Source organism: Trichechus manatus, unplaced genomic scaffold (genome assembly GCF_000243295.1).
Source record: "Trichechus manatus latirostris isolate Lorelei unplaced genomic scaffold, TriManLat1.0 scaffold00056, whole genome shotgun sequence".
NCBI classification, from domain to species: Eukaryota; Metazoa; Chordata; class Mammalia; order Sirenia; family Trichechidae; genus Trichechus; species Trichechus manatus.
The window spans coordinates 13,537,534-13,553,505 of NW_004443992.1; the positions used below are offsets into that span (position 1 = coordinate 13,537,534).

General features: G+C 40.2%; 1 protein-coding gene across 2 annotated transcripts in view; it reads right to left on the minus strand.

Annotated features, from left to right (window-relative positions):
* INO80D (INO80 complex subunit D) overlaps positions 1–15,972 on the minus strand; it is a 60,774-nt gene that overhangs the window by 42,287 nt on the left and 2,515 nt on the right. The window lies entirely within an intron of this gene.

Here is a 15,972-nt window from a genome sequence, read left to right on the forward strand (position 1 = left end):
TCCGCATAGAAGTTAACACAGAAACCTCTTATGTTAAATTTTCTAAGTATCTGTGATTATTTCCCACATTCTGTGTATGTGCACACACGTGATATTTGTACCTTCTCCTTTTGTTCGTGACTAGGTTTGGTGAGGTTTATCTGTTTAATACTTTTACCAAACTTTTCCAAAAAAAATAAATCTCTCTTATTTATTAGTATCTTCATTTTTCTGTATTCTAATTCATTAATTTCTGCTTTCAACTTTGCTAATACCTTCTTTCTGCTTTCTTTCACTTTATTTTGTTATTTTTTTCTAACTTCTTGGGTTGAATTCTTTTCTTTAGTAATTTATTTAAAACTATAAATTTTCCTGACTACTGCTTTAGCCATATCCCATAAGTACTAATATGCGGAATTTTTATTATCAGTGTTTTCTGATTTTTTAATTTCTCCTTTGATCAAAGGGTTGTTTAATTTTTCAGGTGATAAAGGTTTATGCTGTCCTTTGTTCTATAGTTCCAGTTAAGAATAGAGAATATAATCTGCTTATATTATCTCTACTTTCTGGATTTCTCTGAGATTTTCTTTCGGGCCTAATAGGTACTCTTTAAAAAGAGTATTCATTGTTTCCAGAGCATGTTGTTTGATATACTATATACGCCATTAATGTCCACTATGTCATTACTAAGGAGCCCTATTGGCACAACAGTTATATGCTGAGCTATTAACCAAAAGGTTGGTGGTTCAAACTCACAAGCAGCTCCATGGGAGAAAGACCTGGTGATGTGCTCCCATAAAGATTATAGCCTAGGAAACCCTACGAGGCAGTCATACTCTGTCCTATAGGGCCACTATGACTCAGAATTGGCTCGATGGCACACAACACCACCACGACATGTCATTGCTAAGGAGCTGGTAGTGCAACATTTAACCCCTTGGTTGCTAACCAAAAGGTCGGTAGTTTGAACTCACCAGCTGCTCTTCAAGAGAAAACACCTGGTGATTTGTTCCCATAAAGATTACAATCTAAGAAATACTATGGCACAGTTCTACTCCGTCATATAGGGTCACTATGAGTCAGAATCAACAACAGCACTTTACAACAACAATTTAAAGACTAGAAACTGTTCTAGAACTTCAAGTCTTCTTTTACTGTGAGAGACTCTTCTTTAAAGTCTTGAAAAAATTTTCTGCCAATTTATTCTGTTCTTTTCTTCAGAGATACCAGTTATTGGTACGCTAGGTTTACTGTATTCCATATGTATCACTCTCTCACTAGTCTTTCTTAATTTTTATTCTTTCCATTTTGAACTGCTCAAATTTCTCAAGCTTGGCTCTATTATCCCCAGCTGTAGTGTATATCTGCTGCTTTGAAAGTAACCTTCATTTCTGTAACGACTGTATTTTTCTCTTTCATTTTGTATCCTGGTTCCATCATTCAGTTAGTTCATTCTTACCTCCTTCTGTTGTCGTACCATTTATTTCTAGAGCTTTTGTATTTCACCTTTAGAATCTTTTTTCAGAGGCCATGTCTTCTTCCCACACACACACATTCCCCCTCTCCAATAAGGAACTATTTGTTCATAATTTTCACCTGCCCTGCTATTTCTGAAAATGTTTATCACCAACACTCTTCCTAGAGGTATGACTCCACGGTGGACCAGCCTCTCTGATTCACAAGGGCCCATATGGCATAGATTTGGAGAGATGGTAATTTAGGCTTTACTTCTCTTCAGCTAACCAAGATCAGCAGGTGTTAAGGCCGCTTACTGCCAGTTTCTCCTCCATTCTGACTTTCTTGCAAAAATGGTATGACCACACAGTTCGTCATTCAGCATCACCTCTTCTGCCACTCAGGGAACACAATGCACATGTCCAGCTTTGCCATTCCAAAGCATGGGGGTTATTGGTTTGGTCCTCAGATGTGCCAGCTACTTGGGATAAAGCTCCTCCCCCTACACTTTGCCTGAGTTCTATGGAGGAAATCATCCTTTCTTGATATCCTCACGTGCCCTAGTTCAATTTTCACTGCACTTAATAGCACTTAAACATACACTCTGATGACAGAGTTATGGTGGTTACCAACGATTGGGTTTCCTTTCTGTTGCTCATTCTCCTTATTCTTTTTAGTTGATTTAGAGTGAAGAGAGGACAGAGTTGTCAGAACTCTGCCATCATTAACCAGAAATATCTTTTAAAATTCTGTATAGCAAAATATATCATAATATAAAAATCATAAAACATATTTACTACCTCATTTTTTTACAACTAACATTATTTTTGAAATAATTTTCTATTTTCATTTTAAAGAATCAAAATCAAACCCGTTGCTGTTGAGTCGATTCCGACTCATAGCGACCCTATAGGACAGAGTAGAACTGCTCTACAGGGTTTCCAAGGAGCGCCTGGTGGATTCCAGCTGCAACCTTTTGGTTAGCAGCCATAGCTCTTAACCACTACGCCACCAGGGTTTCCTTTAAAGAATCAACATTCTATTAAAGAAGTTCCTAAATATGAATTTAATTCATTTGCTCTATGTCTAATTCATGTGATTCTAGCTTTAATATATTTATTAAACACTTGTGAACACATCGTTTTCTCAGCAGTTGTGGAGGATATAATATTAATAGATATAATTTATATCTTTAGAAGATTACAATCTTTGAGATGAGGCTCATAAAACCAAAAGAAAAGAAGTGGATAATGGGGGACCTTACCCACAGCTCTGGGCACACGGGGTTCCTCTATCTCGCCAAGCCTAAAGAAAGGCTGCTATCCTCTGTCCAGAGCAATGGATCTCTTCCCACCAAATGCTCCCTCCTCTGGCCAGCTCTTATCTAATCCTCCAGAACACAGTTTAGTCATCACCACATGCAGATCACCAAAAGCAAAGCTAGTTAGATGTCCCTCTGAGGTACTCTGTGCACTTCCCTGTTTTGGTACTCATCACATTCTTCTGTAATTGCCTATTCTTCTGTTGCCTTCCCTCCTAGACAATAAGCTCTCAGAGGGCCAAAGAGTTTTCTGTTCATCATTACATCCCAGGGCCTAGCAGGAGCCCCGGTGGCACAGTGGTTAAGTGCTTGGCTGCTAACCAAAAGGCTGGAGATTCGAACCCAACAGCTGCTCCACGGGAGACAGATGCTTCCATAAAGATTTACAGCCTTGGAAACCCTATGGGGCAGTTCTACTTTGTCTTATAGGGTCAGTATGAGTCAGAATTCACTTGATGGCAATAGATTTGGTTAACACAGTGCCCAGAAGTTAATAGGTGCTCCATCAGTCCATGCTGAATGCATAAATAGACTGACTACCCATAGACTGGAAACCCTGGTGGCGTAGTGGTTAAGAGTTCAGCTGCTAATCAAAAGGTTGGCAGTTCGAATCCACCAGGTGCTCCCTGGAAACCCTACAGGGCAGTTCTACTCTGTTCTATAGGGCCACTATGAGTCGGAATTGACTCGACGGCAACAGGTTACCTGTAGATTGAGGAACCCTGGTGGCTCAATGAGCCCTGGTGGCACTGTGGTTAAAGAGATTGGCTGCTAACTGAAAAGTCGGCAGTCCTAAACCACCAGTGGCTCCAAAAGATGTAGCAGTCTGCTTTCGTAGAGATTTACAGCCTTGGAAACCCTATGAGGCCGCTATGAGTCGGAATCGACTTGACGGTAGTCGGTTTGGTTTTTTATTTTGGGTGGCTCAATGGAGCCCTTGTGGCGCAGTGGTTAAGAGCTCAGCTGCTAAGCAAAAGGTTGGTAGTTTGAATCCACCAGCCGCTCCTTAGAAACCCTATAGAGTAATTTTACTCTGTCCTAATAGGGTCGCTATAAGTTGGAATTGACTCGATGGCAGTGGGTTTGGTTTTTGGTAGCTCAGTGGTTAATTAAGTGCCCAGCTGCTAAATGGAGCTAAATGGAGGTCAGCAGTTTGAACCCACTAGCAGCACTGCAAGAGAAAGACCTGGTAATCTGCTTCTGTAAAGATTCCACTGCTGTTGAGTCAACTCCGACTCACAGTAACCCTATAGGACAGAGTAGAACTGCCCTAAAGGGTTTCCAAGGAGTGCCTAGTGGATTTGAACTGCTGACCTTTTGATTAGCAGCTGAATTCTTAACCACTATGCCACCAGGGTTTCCCTGTAAAGATTATAGCCTAGGAAACCCTATGTGGCAGTTCTACTCTGTCCTATAGGGCTGCTATGTGTCGAAATCGCCTGAACAGCACACAAGAACATCTATACGTCAATAGCACACAACCACATTCACCCACTGATCATGAAATAATTTCAAAACCACTAAGTTGGTACTTCAGGTAGTGGACACAATTATTTCTAATAGCCATAGTCATATATCAAGAGAAAGTTGATGTAATTTAGCTTTAAAATTTTTTAATATTCCATAACTTATGAAGTAACATCAAATGTTGCATTAAATAGATAGCATATAATTTGTTACCTAATATTTATTTAGCAACTAATGCTCAAAAATGTTAGAATTTATTAAAACAGTTTGCCTACTCAACTTTCTTCTAAGAATTTATTAATCTACTCAACTGCCCTTTTTTCAGCATTTGCCTATAATGTGTGGAAGCTCTCAATAATCACTTCACTCTTTCTATCCCACTACAAAAAGGTGTTTAATTTCAATATCTTATAAACAACTTCTCTACAACCTTAATTTTACATATGTACCTGGATTAATTTTTCCTTTCCATTTCTTCTGAGTTTTAATGTTTTTAAAGTCCTATTAAAAGCCATCTTTATATCATTCTTCCTTTAGAACAGTTAACTGTTCCCCATTTTCAAATCCCTCTTTTAAAATCTCAATTTAATCTTTATACATATATTTTTAATTCCCTGATGTATTCAGGCTCACTTTATGTACCATAAAAGGAATGAATGATAAGGAAAAATGGTCCTCCATTTCTAAATCTAACTTCTTTCTAAATGAGTTTTAATATTAAAATCACTTTGTCTATAAACTGGCAGTAACTATTCAGCTGGTCTTCTCTACATTAATAGTCTTTTTTTTTTTTTTTTAAATAAAGAAGAATCCATGACAAATGCACAAAGGCAGATCTCAGAAGAAGAAAAATACATTTTTTTCATTCTTTACCTCTGGCCTTTGCCCCTACCTCACCAAAGGGGAAGTTCACATCATCCTCGCTCTTTGACATTCATTGTAGGATATATACAAGAAAAGAGGAAACACATAACACATAAAGTTTGCACAATCTTAATCAAATGTCTTATAGATCTAACATTTAAATACTAACCTATTTTCTAATCCAAGAAGAAGAAAGGCTAGAACTAAACTCTAGCTTTTAATAAATGATGAATATCACTAAAAAAAAAAAAAAAGAGGAGGCAGGTATTAGCCAGACTAAATTTATTAACAGCTCTAGCAGCTATCATCTTCATCTGTGGAGACAAATTGCTTAGACTATAAACAGATTTACTGTACGTTCTCTTAAAGGAGAGAATGCAGGTAATCAGGCACTTTAGAGCAGAGGCAGAATATACATCCTTACGGCTGAGGGCCATGATCTCAGGGGATATCTAGCTCAACTGACATAACATAGTTTATAAAGAAAATATTCTACATCCTACTTTTTGAGTACGTCTGAGGTCTTAAAAGCTTGTGAGCGGCCATCTAAGGCACTCCACTGGTTCCACCCCATCTGGAGCAAGGGAGAATGAAGAAAACCAAAGATACAAGGGAAAGATTAGTCCAAAGGACTAATGGACCACAACTACCATGGCCTCCACCAGACTGAGTCCAGCAACAACTAGATGGTGCCCTGCTACCACCAGGGATCACAAAAGAGGGTCCTGGACAGAGCTGGAGAAAAACGTAGGACAAAATTCTAACTCACAAAAAAGACCAGACTTACTGGTCTGACAGAGACTGGAGAAACCCAGACAGTATGGCCCCCAGACACCCTTTTAACTCAGTACTGAAGTCATTCCTGAGGTTCATCCTTCAGCCAAAGATTAGGCCCACAAAACGAAATGAAACTAAATGGGCACACCAGCCCAGGGGCAAGGACGAGAAGGCAGGAGGGGACAGGAAAGCTGGTAATGGAGAACTCAAGGTCGAGAAGGAGAGAGTGTTGACATGTTGTGGGGTTGGCAACCAATGTCACAAAACAATATGTGTATTCACTGTTTAATGTGAAACTAGTTTGCTCTGTAAACCTTCACCTAAAGTACAATAAAAAAAATTAAAAAAAGAAAGATTTTATACCTAACCATATTTCCTACTTTTGAATTTCAGTATATGGATACATTTGCTGTGAATATATTCTTTCTGTGAAACTCAAATATTGTCTGTTCTCAGTGACAGGCATTTTTGCTTTGTAGTAATAATTAAATAAGGATGTATATTCTTTTATTTCTTTTATTGTACTTTAGATGAAGGTTTATAGAGAAAATCAGTTTCTCATTAAACAACTAATACACATATTGTTTTGTGACATTGGTTGCTAACTCCACGACATGTCAACCCTCTCCCCCATTTTCGACCTTGGGTCCCCCATTACCAGCTTTCTTATCCCCTCCTGCCTTCTCGTCCTTGCCCCTGGGCTGGTGTGCCCATTTAGTCTTGTTTTCTTTTATGGGCCTGTCTAATCTTTGGCTGAAGGGTAAACCTCAGGAGTGACTTCATTACTGAGCTATACAGGTGTCCTGGGGTCATACTTTTGGTATTTCTCCAGTCTCTGTCAGACCAGTAAGTCTGGTTTTTTTGTTTGCTTTAGTTGTTGTGAGTCAGAATTTTGTCCTACATTTTTCTCCAGCTCTGTCCGGGACCCTCTATTGTGATCCCTGTCAGAGTAGTCAGTGGTAGTAGTTGGGCACCATCTAGTTGTACTGGACTCAGTCTGGTGGAGGCCATGGTATTTGTGGTCCATTAGACCTTTAGACTAATCTTTCCCTTGTGTGTTTAGTTTTCTTCATTCTCCCTTGATCCCAAAGGGGTGAGACCAGTGGAATACCTTAGATGGACACTCACAGGCTTTTAAGACCCAAGATGCTACTCACCAAAGTAGAATGTAGAACGTTTTCTTTATAAACTATGTTATGCCAATCGAGCTGGATGTGCCCCAAGACCATGACCCCCACAGCCCTCGGTTAGGTATAAAATCTTAAACAAAAAAAACAGAGAGAGAAATAAGAACTCCTTGATATTATATGCTGAGTTTAATTAGAAAATAAAACAATTCATGCAAACACAGAGGAATAAGACATTAGCAGACAGAAAAGTAAGAAAGTTAAGCTTTTAATAAGAGGCCAACAGCCCTTTCAGTCTTCCAACAGCAACCATAAAGCATTTTGACAAAAATATGAACATTACTCTCTTTGGGACTGTCGCTGTCTCACCTCCATGTGGAATCACTGTATATCATTACTGTTCTTTTGATTCTCATGTTTCAGAAATATGTTCATTTCACTGCCACAGTATTCTTCCCTAATTGCCATCTGTAATTTTATATTCTACCACCTTTAAAGAGTATGGAACTACAACATACCTTACTGTGCTTTTTAAAACTAGCATGAATCTAAATTCTCACAATGTTAGTTTCCACTATAATGAATGCAAATGAAATGAACATTTACTTATCCCAGAAGGAGTGGCTACTATTAAAATCACATTAGAGTCTCATACTTCAAAGACTTAAAAACACCTTTCTTCTATGTTAAGCCTTTTTGGAAATGTGTTTTAACTCAACTGCACAGAACACAAAAATGTAATAAAATACTAAAGAGATAAGTATATCGATGATGTAGTAAAAGCCAGACCAGTGAATGAAAATCTATCAATTGATGTGATTCGAAGAAAATGAGAAAAACTATCTATTACCCAAAAACATAAGCAATATTCACTATAAAGTTTAAATATTTAGAAATAAATCAAATACATAATAATGCTTATTGAATATTATGTACTCAATACTGTGCTCAAACCCACTGTACAAATAAGTTTACACTATAAATTAAAATTACAATAATATTTGAATGGCCTTTACACTAGTTCCTTACCTGATTTATTAGAAAGGTAACAATAGTTTATGCAGCAATAATACTCATTGGCTCTGCTGCGTGTTGAGATGAGGCTCAAATCTAGTTCTGCTAATTACTAGTTGTATGATTTTGGGGAAGTTATTCAGACCTCAGTTTTCTCATGTATAAAGGGAGGATTATATCAGAACCTAAGGAGCCCTGGTGGTGCAGTGGTTAAAGTACTCGACTGCTAACCAAAAGGTCAGGAGTTTGAATCCACCAGCTGCTCTGCGGGAGAAAGATGTGGTAGACAGTCTGCTTCCCTGAAGATTTACAGCTTTGGAAACTCTATGGGGCAGGGCACTTCTACTCTGTCCTACAGGGTTGCTATGAGTCGGGATCGACTCAGTGGTAGTGGTTTTTATTTTTTCTTTTTTCGGGGGATATAATAGTATGTACCTCATTGAATTGTTTAGAAGAATTAAATTAGGTATTTCATGAACCATGCTTAGCATGGTACCCAGCACATAGTAATTACTTAATGCTAACTACTATTAAATACAGTAAGTAGTGGCTCTATCAGTATCATCATTTTAATCTAGAATCTGTAGGGCTAAAATGTGCTCTCCAGGTGCTCATGGTTTTCTGAATGGTACAGTGTAATTCTTCATTAAATCAGGCCCTCCCACTTTCTTGGGGTTAGGGAAACAAATCCACTGAGAACTATAATCTACATTAAAAACCTAATATTAAAAATATTTTCTATGTTCTACAGAGCACCTACATTCCGATGTCCTTGTAATAGAAAATACTAGCCAAATGAGCAGTGTTTGACTGATCTGGTTAACAGCATTTATTAGCTGCAGTTAATAATCCTTTACAGTAAATGCTTTCTGAGTTCTTATCCCTGTCATATAGTCCCTCTTTCTTGCTACAAAAAGGCTATATTGTAGAACAAAAAGAAAGGAGAAAAACTAAGTTATAGCTATGTTCCTCAATGTTCTTTTGTTCTGCTAAGAACCTGAAACTAATGACCTCTTTGTTGCTAAATTTCACATACACTTTACTTTTCCAGTCTTCATCTTACTTGACTTCTCTGCAGCATTTGACACTGTTGACCACTTTCTGTTTTTTGAAAATCTCTCCTTTCTGGCTGCTCAGTCAGTAGCTTCCCTTCTCTTGCCCCCATCCTTAAAAATCAATGTTCCCCAAGGTTCTTTTATTATTTTATAGGAGTACAAGATGAAATGCCTACTGGGGCTGCGTAAGTGAGCCAGAGGCAGACTTTGGCAAACGTTGCTCTTCCAAAGGTAGCTGATTCCAACCAGTTCCAGCAAGATGTTGCAATTTAAAAAAACACAGGCCCATGGTTTTCAGATCTTCCAATTTTTCAAAAGAACATAAAAATCCCAAAATTTTCCACTAAACTTCCTAAGTTTTTTCATGTTAAGCAATTCATTTAAACATTAAAAATACAGGATGTGTGACCTTGAGCGAGTTATAAATGTTTCCTCATCTATGAAATAGCAATGATAAAGTCACACACAAAAAGTGTGAGCCAAACAAAACATTTTTAGTAATTTCTACTCTACACCTACCCCAAGATCAGAGGTTATTAACCCAGGTTTCAAACCAAATGCATAAAGTTGTAAATGTGCATATATATGTGCATACTTCTGGTCCATAAAGTTCATCACATTTTCAAAGTGCTCCCTTACCCAAAAAAGTCCCAACTATACCAAATGTATCTACTCCTACAACTTCAGCTGCCATCTATGAGTAAAAAACAAAAAAGTCATGTCCATCAAGTGGATTTCAACTCATAGTGACCCTATAGGACAGAGCAGAAATCCTGGTGGTGTAGCGGTTAAGAGCCTGGCTGCTAACCAAAAGGTTGGCAGTTCAAATCCACCAGGCACTCCCTGGAAACCCTATGGAGCAGTTCTACTCTGTCCTACAGGGTCGCTATGAAACTGTCCCATAGGGTTTCCAAGGAGCACCTGGTAGATTCGAATGGCCGACCTTTTCGTTAGCAGCCAAACGCTTAACCACAGCACCACCTGGGCTGCTTGCCATCTATAAGATTTCCAAATCTACATCAAGCTCTGATCACGCTCCTAAGACCAGAACATACTATTGAACATCTCCACATGGATATTTGAAAAGCCAAAAGAGAACTCATTCTGCACCATCCCAATTCACAGATACACCCTTCTTCCCCTAAACCTGCTCTTACAGCTATCTTCTCTATTTCAGGAACCACGCCATGCCACACTCCAAGCAGTCAACCTTTGCAGACCACTTAGCCCTGGTGGGGCAGTAGTTAAAAGCTCAGCTGCTAACCAAAAGGTCAGCAGTTCGAATCTACCAGCTGTTCCTTGGAAATCCTATGGGGCAGTTCTACTCTGTCCTATAGGGTCGCTATCAGTTGGAATCCACTCGAGGGCAATGGTTTTGGTTTTCTGGTTACCTCCAGAACTCCCCTCTCCCACCTACTTCTCTCCATCTTCACTGCCACCACCTTAGTTCCTGCCCTCTTCATCTCTTCTCAGCAACTGCCTCACTATTCTCATTCCAGTCTTGCTCTCCTTTATTCCATTCTGTACAGCTCAAATCCAGTGATCGCTTACAAATTTAAAAGATAAATCCAAACTCCTTAGTCCAACAAGTAAACTCCTCATGATGTGGCCGTGCTGACCTCACCCTCCCTCACAGTTCCCCTACTCCCCCAACTCCTGAATCTTACAGAGTCACAATTTGCAACACACAATACTCTTTTGTCCCCAGGCATTTATTCATACTTGCATGTTCTACCTTTCCAACTCCTCCCATCGCCTTGGGCAGAAACCTCCTCCTGAAAGCCACCACTTTAAGGCCTGCCCCAGGCCAAAAATGAGAACTAGATTTCCTTCCTTCAGGCTAAACTACCAATGCTGTAAATGTCAGCTTATTTTTCTTTTCTGATAGGCCTGGTGGCACAGTGGTTAAGAAACTGGCTGCTCAAATCAGTTCAAATCCACCAGCTGCTCCTTGGAAATGCTATGGGCAGTTCTACTCTGTCCTATAGGGTCACTATGAGTTGGAATCTACTCAATGGCCATGAGTTTGGGTTTTTTTGTTGGTTAATAGACTATAAACTCCTCAACGGCAGAGAATGTTGTCTTTGAATTGCAAGGAGCTGCCACAAAGCAAGCACAAAGAAGCTAATCTGCTAAATGAGTGAACCAACATTGGCTTCAGCTCCTCCTACCACCACCTCAGGTAAACATCCCCACCATTCCAACATGAGCCTACCAAAGCCACAAACTACTCATAGCCTTCAAATTGATACAACACACTACTCACACAGACACACGTGTGCACACATACACAAACAACTTCAAGGGCTTTAAAGAAGTCAGGAGTAAAATAAATCCACCTCCTTCTTTGCCCACTCCTGTACTTACAACTCCTTTACACTTGCCAACTCACTGAATTCAACAGCAGAGGCTAGGCTAATGCCTATAATTCCATAAATGTATTGCTAAATTTTTATTGGGACAAAATATTTATTTGCCCCCATGAGGGTAATTATAATAGTCCATCTACTCAAATACCTATCTGTATTATTAATATATACTGAGGTCAAGAACTCATTGAAAATTCACACCAAGAATATTAAAAACCTTTATAGAAGAAAACATACAAAGGTTATGAACAAGGTATAAAGGCTTTATGTGCAATTCTCATTTACAAAATGTTCATAGCAACCCTACGAAGTACATAATAGTATCATCTCCTTTCACAGATGAAAAAACTGAGACTTAATGAGATTTAAGTAATTTGTCCAAAGTTAATAGCTAGGATTCAAGTTTGACTCCAGAGCTCAAGTTTTTAACCAATACAAAACTATACAACTGTTCTGTAAACCTTCACCTAAAGTACAATAAAAAAAAAAACTATACAACTGTAGTTACACAGACGATCCTAAATTTATGTTTATTCTGTACGCACACACACTAGTACAAAAAAGAAAGAAAACACACCAAATGGTAACATGGTTATCTCCTGATAGAGGGATGAGTAGGTTTATTTTCCAAATACAGTATGAACAGTATTACTTTTAGTCAGGAAAAAAGCAAACTAATAAAGGAAATGGCATTTAGACGGTGCTAGTTAGCAAGGTAAGGTGTATATGTTTAAGCGCTTGGCTGCTAACCAAAAGGTTGGCGGTTCGAACCCACATAGCAGCTCCGTGGGAGAAAGACCTGGTGATCTGCTTCCATAAAGATTACAACCAAAAAAACTCTGTGGGGCCACCGTGAGTCGAAAACAACTGGAAGGCACCTAACAACAATATAAAGGTACAGAGGCCTAGGGAGAATTAACATTTAATAAGCACCTACTACTGGCCAAACACAAGGGCTACCTCATTTAATAATTACATCAACAAATTTTATTTCCATGTTTCAGATTAAAAAAAAACAAGAAGAACAAAAATTAAGTAACCTGCCCAGTGGAAGAGCTGGGATCAGAACCCAAAGCCCAGTCCGAAGGTGTCTGACTGCAGGATATCATGCTACAAATAAAATTTAGCCAAAAAGCTCTCAAAAAACAAATCACATTCAGGGAAAGAACCAATTTTCAGTTAGTTTGTAATCTTAAATGCAAGGAAGAAAAAGAGGAAAGTCTAAGTCTTAGTCAAAAGTATCTCCACAAGCGTCTCAAGATAGCTAGGAGCCCTGTCTAAAATCAGTCATTGCAGTCAGGGCCTCAGGGTCAAACTTGTACCTGATGGAATGGGAAGGGGACTCTATGGCTGTTTATTTTGCCAAGCACAGAGTTTCATTAGTATAAATTAAATAGACTTAGATATGACTCCATAGTGGAGTTAGCTTTTTGGGGGACAATTTGCTGCCTCCCACCCAGTCTCACCTATTCACCTATGTTTACAAGTTACCAGATGTGTGTGTGCATGGAGGAAGAGGGTGTTCCATGTCTGAGAATATCGCTCTCTTACTGAATTTGGCTATAAATGACCTCTCATCCATAATCACTATTCCAAACCTGCGTGGTTAGAACTGCTAACCCTGGCGGAGCATCTCAGATAAGAATGAATGGATCAGCATTTCTTTGAAAGGACATTTTATTTTGGATGCTCTTAGAAACTTTTAAATCTACTTAAAATAAAATTTTCATTTATCCAAAAATACTAGCAACATGACTTGCTGAGAAAAACAGTTGGGAAAGGATGTACAAACGTCCTTATACAATCTTTCAGAGGAAAGAAAACTGGATTATTTCAGATTTATAAATTAAAATAAACATACTTTTGTAACAAAACATTTAAAAGTGAAAAACTATATTCCCTTAGCAATTTAAAATTAATTCAATATTTGCCCTGAAAGTCTTTTATTAGTTTCAAATAGACTGTAACTTTTAAAAACATTAAACCCTCCTCTATTCCTTCAGGAATAAAGTAGCCCATGAAGCGATTAACCCAAAAAAACCCAAACCCACTGCCATGCAGCTGATTTCAACCCTGCGATCCTGTAGGACAGGGTAGAACTGCCCCATACCGTTTCCAGGGCTGTAAATCTTCACAGAAGCAGAGTGCCACACATCTTGCTGGGGCAGAGCGGCTAGTGGGTTCGAATTGCTGATATTTCGGTTAGCAGATGTGATTAGATCAGTAATTAATATATATTGGGGACAGGGTGGAAAAAAGTATAAAACTTTGGGATTTGTACACATATGGTTTCTGAAAGCTTAGGAATATGAAATCGACAATACACCTTAACAAATTATGAAGAAAAGGGTTTTTTGTTTTTTTTTTAATCTTAAAACGTTCTAAGAAAGGATACTCACAGAATGATTTTTCCATTCAACAAGTTTTAAAAATATGAACAAACTATAATAGATACAACAGTTTTTGGTACACATTTATATGAAGATGTCCAAGTCAATACCAAAACCAAACCCATCGCCTTTGAGTCGATTCCAACACATAGTGACCCTACTCAATAAACAATTCTAATTAATCAATACACTTAAACAACCATTAAATGTAATTTGCATTTTCACATCAAAGCCATACAATCTCAAGATTTTCTTAAGTAAAATACTAAATGGCTGAAAAAAGAAATACTAAATGGCTGGGTATCTATCACTGTGGAGAAACATAAGTTTTATTTTAGGCGGACAAAAGGAAAGAAAGACACACATAGAATCACTAAGGAGTCTCACAGAAGTGAGAACTGACCAAGTCATGGGTTATCCACTGCTCTGCAAGTGCCAGCTTTCACTGTATAATAGTTCTGTGGGGACTGAGTTGTCAGAATGTGGAATATTCTGCCAGCAAACTCCAGCCTGCTACCAAGCAGGAGACACAAGAGGACAACATACTGCCCTAAGTCCACTAGAAAGAAGAAGAAAAAAGGGAACAAATAAGGAGGAAAAATAACCTCTCAAAACATGCCCACACTGGGGGAGGTAGCAGGGTACATTAACATTCCCACTTCAATACTAAACAACGATCTCAAAAAGAGGTAAGTGTAGCTAACAGGAAACATCCCACCCCTGAAAAGCGGGAAATCGAGATTTGGAAATCTAGGTTTACAACACTAAAAAAACAAAAACTTTTAGAGCTCATGGCAGGCACCAAAATAGAGCTAAAATTGAATCCATTTGACATAGGGAAAAAACATACCAAAACCACAGTGTGTCAGGTATGTTCAGTTCCCCGAGGAATCTTCCACAGACCCTTCTGAGTTGCGGCAATAACAAGTTTTTCTTAAAATCCCTAGTTTTCTATTTCTAAGGGCAAACATAAGAGTATCAATCACATTAAATGCAAATAGTTACTATCACAACAAACTACTGCTCCTTAAACTTTAGACCTTGTTGCAGGATCTGCCCTGCCCACTTCCTCTCCATGCGCCTAATTTTAATGCTTCCAGGCCTTCTGACAACCAGGGTCTCCCCCCCTTGGGTTCTGTTCACGTGTTTGTTTGACCCGACAGTAACCAAACAGGAGGGGAAACTCCTACATCTGGGGGCTGCTCCAGAAATCCTCCCTGGTCCTGCCTCCTTCTCACTGACAGTCTCCACATTGCTCCCTACATGTCCCTCTGCCAGAGCTGTCCAGAAAGGGGGATTTTAGACCTTGAAGAGTCCGGGATGAAAGGAGGGAGGGTACTAACTCCGAAAATAACACCCCCGGTTTCTGGGGTAAGGGCTAAAAGCGCGACTAGTAATGACTGCCGGCAGAAACACCACCCTTCCCACCCCCAAAAGCACAGTCACTAACTAATATAACTAACAAAAATCCTTTGAAAACTTTTCCAAACGGGAAGAGAAGGCTCCCTCTCCGGCCTCGGGGGAGCAGGGGGAGCTCCTAGGGAATAGGCTGGAGTTTGCCGCCCTGAAGGGGCTAGCCAGGGAGTGGGGTGGGGCGCGGGCGAGGGGTGCAGGAGCGCGAGTACCTTCAATGGACAGGAATTGGCAAAGAGTTTCGTAACAGCCAAGTGCTCTCCCCCTACGCCCTCCACGGTCCCGGGCGCTAGGACCAGAGGTCCCCGAAGGGAGTGCAGCCCCCAATTCGGGCCTAAAAGGAAACTTTCCGCGCCGCGGCTGCACCTGACTCCTCACCGCCCTCCACCCCACCCCACGCCCGCCAGGCCGCCGCCCCGCCCCGGCCTGGCTGGCGGCCCCGAGCGCGGAAGAGGGGGATAAATAAATTCAACTATTACCGGAATCCGGGGGGCGTTTGCGAAAGACCCGGGGGTGTGCGTCCATTCCCCACTCTTAGGCCCTAACGCCCCTGTCCTGGCAGCTTGGGCCTGCCGCCCCGTGGGGCTGCCTCCAGGCCGGTGCGAGATTCGGCCCGGCCGCGCCGCCATCCCGCCCAGAGACCCCAGGGGACTCAAGGGGGCGCAAGGAGATCCGGGGTGCGAGGCAGGGCGCGGCCGCCGTGGGGCCCGCCGGCCCAAGGCCTAGCCGGCGCCCCCCATC